At 41.6% G+C, this 6,311-nt stretch overlaps 1 long non-coding RNA gene across 1 annotated transcript in view; it reads left to right on the top strand.

Annotated features, from left to right (window-relative positions):
- The window catches only part of LOC117959574, a 13,408-nt gene extending 7,807 nt beyond the window's left edge, over positions 1–5,601 (top strand). Inside the window, exon 3 of the long non-coding RNA XR_004659967.1 lies at positions 5,592–5,601. This is a non-coding gene — a long non-coding RNA (uncharacterized LOC117959574). The remainder of the gene's footprint in view (positions 1–5,591) is intronic.
- Positions 5,602–6,311: the final 710 nt, after the last annotated feature.

The following is a 6,311-nucleotide window of genomic DNA, read 5'->3' as shown; positions in this document are numbered from 1 at the left end:
ACACACACACACACACACACACACACACACACACACACACACACACACACCCACACACACACATTTAAGTAGGAAACAAGTCCTGTGGTGGAAAAGTTGTGTAGTAATAGGGTTGGCTATTCATTTCAAACAATCAGTAAGCAGGAGTCCTATTACAAGTTATTTGATCCATACCTGAAAAAAAATAAAGCATAAAATCTACTTTAAGTCACAATGTAGCTGTAAATGTGTATTTATTTATTTAATCACGCACAATCTAATGTTAATGTAGAATCTAACAGCCAGCAGTATCACTAGTATTCCATCAACAAAGGAACCTACTGTATTCTGTAACTGAATCTTCATTAGTTTCGATGTGATTAAATTTTTTTTTATTATTATTATAATCCAGACAAATCCTTTGTTTCACCCCGTAAACCTGGTTGATGCTTTCAGATTTGATGTCAAAACAGTTTAGTGATTTAATTCAAATCAAAAGTGGTCTTTTAAAATGACTTTACAGATTTCTCCTTTAATTAGCCTGTGCCTAATATCTGATGGTGAAAAGATACTATCACCATTTGAAAGACAAAAATAAGATTAGTTGTTTGATGTTTGAGAATGCCACAGTCGGCGAACACGTATGCTTTGAGTACTGGAGCATCAGGTGCTATTTGAAATGTTTTACCATGAAAACCATGATGTCCTGTTTATTAAAGCCCGGCCTGAGACAAGTGAGAAAGAAGTGACCTTTGCCCTTTGTTTCACATTTTGAGCTCCAATCAAGTAAAGCTGTAGCAACTCTACAGTGAAAACACAACAACACACCGTTCTGCTTTCCTGCTACTCATCTCCATTACAGCGAGCCTCGACCACGATTACCAACAAGGGAGCGCTGCGAGCCCTCGGCGCTGAGAGGAACTGCTCTGACAGCTCCACGGAGCGAGAGAAAGCCGCAAAGAACTATTGTACAGATCCAGCATCACACAGTTAAATCAACTGCTGCTTTTTTATTTTGGCTGCCTTTTATCACTTTGGAGCGCTCACCTGAGCTCCCCTCCACGCTATTTAATTTTAAGCCACAAAGTTTACTGCCAGCGCATCGCCTTCCATTACCGCCTACGCTAAGAGAGGGGAGGGTAGAGGGCAGGAAAAAGGAAAAGGCAAAGACTTAGTTATTGTTTTTATATGAGATCTATTCCCCCGGTGTTCTGGTCAATAATGACTTGATATATCAGCGACTGCCTTGCTATTTGCACTGTTTTGGGCGTGTTTTCTCTGCCTGTGATTGAGCGGAGCTATTTTCACGCGTGGAGAGAGGTGGCTGAGGACCAGGGAGGCTAACGTCTGTTTGAACAAAGTTTATGTGAAATTTTCCAGGGCTCGCCGGGGGAGTCGCTGTTTATGAACTGTAATAAAAAGAGTCATTTTAACGGCGTGACCCTGGTGCACAGGCATAAGGGGGAGGGGGGGAGGGGGGGGAGGGGGGGGATTTGGTTATGTCTCTGTTTGCAAGGACGAGGTGCTCTCACAGGCGGTGGAAAAAGAGAGGAAGGTCAGGGGAGTGGAACGTGAAGCAAGAAGTTAGGAAGAAGTCATGTATTTTGAGTTAAAGACACTTATGGAAAAAGGATAGAAATACTCCCAAAAAAAAAGGAAAGAGGAAGGAGTGAGTAAATGAGGGGATTACACCCCCGGGTTGTTTTAGCAGCCAGCCAACAGCTCCTAATGAAACACTTTGGTTCAATTTCAGATTCATCTCGCACAGCGTGCTCAGCGTTGTCCCCAACAATCCTCCTCTCATCTGAATTTAATGCATGGCAAATGAGAAATTAGAACGCACACATCGCTGCAGACGACTCTCAAACAGGGAGGACAAAGACAAGGAAAATGAGTGTGCCGTTTCCCGCGCCCTTAAGTACGTTATGAGAAAACGGCAGTCGATAAATACGTATAAATAGTAACCTTTGAGAAAAATCAAATAATGTTGACCTTTCCCGGAGTCGATAGTGTAATCCTCTGTGCTCCTGGCTGCGTGCGGAGACACTTGAACAGTATCACACTTTTAATGAAGAGATGATTGGTCTCCAGGTTGAAACGCTTACAGCTGGACTTGGGCAGATGCTCTCCAAAAGCATACTAAATGATTAGGTTAACGTCACATTAGCTAGTCCTCTCATAGGATGAAAGAAAACCTTAAATTTCTAATCTTTTCCCTCCTCTCCCCACATTTGCCAGCTCATATAGCCTATGGCGAACTGAAAACACACAAAGGAAGCTACTGCAAAAGGGGCTTTCTTTTTCTTGACTCATGCACTTAAAATTAAAGATTACAACTCAATGCAAGAAATCTGTGAACATTCTAATTGGACCGAGCAACCCCCCCCTTTCAGCTGATGTTCAGTAGAGGTTGAATTGAAATATTTAGCAGCAGACGAGACATTACTGTAGCTACCACGGTGTACAGCTTCTCTAAATAAAGCTCCCCGGGTCAGTGAGACTGCAGGAGAAATCACGGCGTGATCCAGTGAAGCTTTGCTGTGACAACACTCCTGTCTAGTTCCTGTCGGAGATTTATCAGAGGTTTCACAAAATCAATGCCGCTCGCTGTAAGAAAGATCACAGCAAACACTGGAAACCCATCAGCGGTAATAGCCACCTCGACACGGACGGGAAGAGAGAGAAAAAAAAAAAACGGGTTTGTCAGAAGTAGCAGCGAATTACAGAAAAACCACACGAGACAATGAGTTGAAATGTACACGTTTTTATGACACTTCTTCTATCGATTTAATGAAGGCAGTTTTGTTTGAAAAAGACAATCTCCTGGACTTCACAGCCAGCATATATTCCCTCTTGTGCATCTATATGTTTAGGGCCATTTGTATAGAAGTGTGTAGTTTGTAGGCGATGATGTTCATTGAGTCTATATTTTATTGTCTTCCTTTGTTTTTATAATATCATATAACTTTGTAGCACTTTGTTCAGCCTAGGTTGGTTTTAAATGTGCTCTATAAAGAAAGTGACTTGCACACGTGTGAAGAATGTGTGTAATGTGTGTGTCCAGGACTTCCTGCCAGCCCAAGCAAACAGAACACCTATGGGTCTGTGGCTGCTGCAACACACACACACACACACACACACACACACACACACACACACACACACACACACACACACACACACACACAGGATTATTGAGGTAGTATCAAACAGGAATAATAAAGCAGGTTCTTAAGATTTTAATAAGAATAAAATGAAACAGTAACCACAGAGGGGCCAGCAGGGTTAATCCCTTCTATATTACTGAAAATAAAAAAAGGATAAAAACAGACAGGAGGGCAGAGCGGGAGCCAGAGAAGAGAGAGACAGGGAGGGAAGAAGGAGAAGAGGAAGGAGAGGGGGCTGTGCAGAGATGAAATATAAGAATAGTGGTCGGCTCATATCAAAAGTAGAGCCAGTTAAAAAGGGATTGAAATTAACAAGCGGGTTTAAAATAGCACAAACAAGGTTATAATGTCCCTTTTTTTTTTTTTTACACACACACACACACACACACACACACACACACACACGCACACACACACACGCACGCACACACACACACGCACACACACACACAGATGACACTGCTTGACTGTGTTTAGACTTGATGAAAGCTCGGTTCATTCCCTATGCGTTGAAACACCCGTGTCAGTTCAGCAGCATATTTCCAATGTCAAAGCACGTGCGCCGGCAGCAGATGGCATGAAACAGTTGGCAAGAGTGAGCGAGCGTGAATATCTGTTTACTAATAACCCTTTAATTACTTCAGATGGGCAATGGGATCAAACATCCAGAGCCACACAGGAATTAGCCTTAAATGAGACTGGACCGTATCTAGTCATATGTCTGTCTAAGCTAACCTCTTATGTTGCCGTAAAGGATTGCTGGGACGATTGGCGCTTCAAAAAAAAAAACCTTATAGACAGAGAGCAGAGACACTCTGAATATTCTCTTTACCACTTTTCATTTAAAATCAAACATATCCAATGATTATATTTGCATTATCTGTAGATGTGTTTTTTTTTTAAATTAGTCAGTTAATTATTTAATCCACAAAACGACTAAATCTATGAAATGCCCATTACAAGCACCCAGAGCCCCAATGTGCCGTATTTAAATATTTTTACTAGACTTGACAGTCCAAAACACAAATGATATTAAACAAAGAAAAGCAGCAAATCCTTGATAAATGACTCCAGAGCTGCAACTTACAATTATTTTAATAAAAAAAAGAAAAAAGGAGAAGTATTAGTAAGAGCGCTGGCTGAGTCCTGGTTTGAATCCGACCTGCGGCCCTTTGGTGCACGACATTCCCCATCTCTCTCCCCCGTTCCTGTCTATGCACTATCAAAGCAATAAAGTGGAAAAATTAAAAATATCTTTAAAAAAAGATTTACATTATATAGGGCATTATTATTTATTATTTTGTATGTGTAGGTATGTCGATTTTTATTTTTAAGTACATGTCTGTGTTAATAAATATACCTATACAAGTAGTTAGCTTTCGACTGCCATGATATCGGCCGGTCCTCTTATGGACATAATGCACAAAAATAGATATTTGAATATGTTTGAACCCATGCGTTTTTCTAGAATGAATATTCAAATGTCATTTTCAACAGAAATAATAAATGCAAAAAAAAAAACTAAAAGGATTTCTTAAAATTCTATTACTTGCTCAAAATTGGTTATCATGACCAGCAGATACTGAGCGGTCCCTTTAACAGGTGAAAAGTGGACTTGTCAGTGCTCTCTGGTGGACAAACACTGTAACGGCAACACAGGTCTGCTCGACAGTTTCTTATTACGTAATAGCCAACATACACAGTACCCACATACTAATACAAAATCTGTGAAATTCTAAAATCAACCAACTGATTAAGCTAAAAAAAAAAAACTGAAGACCCCTGTGTTAACCATTTCCCACACACACACACACACACATATCTCCTTACTGTAAGGGGTGCAAATTGAGCAGATTACATCATTAAAAAAGTGTGTATTGCTTCCTCAAGATTATGTACTTCCTGGAAACAAGATGACACGTTGAATACTTTGTACGCTTAATGCATATGCCACTGCTCATCCGCTGCGTAGTCGAGTGTTATGAGGGTGCTCCCAGGGAGAAAATCCCTGCTGTGTGTAAATGTCAAGAAAAATGCCTTCATCTGCCAGAATAACGTTAACCTTCTCCATTTTGTTCCACTGAACCCACCTCTTGGGCAAATGTGTTACTAAGACATGAACTCTCAGCCTCCGACTCCTTCTTGCTTTACGCCTTTCATTACGTGAACAGAGAGGGAATGCAGTTCGCCGGCTGACCTTTTTCAGTACGGCTGCATTGAGAAAGCATACATTTTAATGACGGGACCTTTACTTTTGAACAACGGTGAGGAGGGAAGAAAATAAATTGCTGTTCAAAAGGAGATAATACTCTTGGCATTGTGGGATTGCCGGGGATTGGGCAGCTGTGTGGCAAAGACCCCTACGCTGAGACCAACCTGTATAAATTAAGATATAAATAACCTCATCTAGAGTAGTATTACCAGGGGTGTGCTTGAGTGCTCCAGCACATGCTTAATATATGCATGTAGGTGTGTGTGAGTGTGTGTGTGTGTGTGTTTGTGCACCCTCATGAGGGATGCAGAGCGAAAAGGAGCATGCATATGTCCATGGTACAATCTGGTGGCATAAGAAAAGTGCGAGCGTGTGTGTGGGGGGCACGTGTGCACGCACACATACTTGTGACAGAGTGCTGGGAAAACCTAAATCCCGCTCAAGTGCAAGGCAAACAATGGTGGCAGTGTGTGGTTATTGTATTTTCTTTGCTTGGATCCCAGTAAACACCCCCAGGTCTGCCTGCCTGTCACCGCGGCCATCCTGCCGTCAGCGGCCAGCTCCACGCTGCCGCCAGAGCCCTGGCGCAGGCCCCACAAAGAAATTAAAAGGGGATTAAGGCTGGCTGACACTTTGTGGCCGATTACTCATTTATTTTTTGTGTGTGTCAGAAGCGTAGGGTGGCATCTTGTCTTGGCTGGAAGGAGCTGGGTGGGGCCTGGGGCCGAATGTAAGTGTCATAATTATAAAAGGCATCTCCCGGTAAGGTCAGTATTCTATATAGTATAGATGTTTGGTTACAGTTGCCAATGCAACACCTGAATTTATCAATTATTTTAATCTGAGGTATCCTTTTTTTTTTTTATTTGAGAGAAGTTTCACAAAACTATTTTTGCTTTAACGAAAGAAATTCTGAAATGGTAAATGATGTTGAAACACAAGCAGGTGAATAA

The sequence above is a fragment of the Etheostoma cragini genome, chromosome 16, assembly GCF_013103735.1.
Source record: "Etheostoma cragini isolate CJK2018 chromosome 16, CSU_Ecrag_1.0, whole genome shotgun sequence".
NCBI classification, from domain to species: domain Eukaryota; kingdom Metazoa; phylum Chordata; class Actinopteri; order Perciformes; family Percidae; genus Etheostoma; species Etheostoma cragini.
This window is presented reverse-complemented; position numbering and strand designations above follow the sequence as displayed.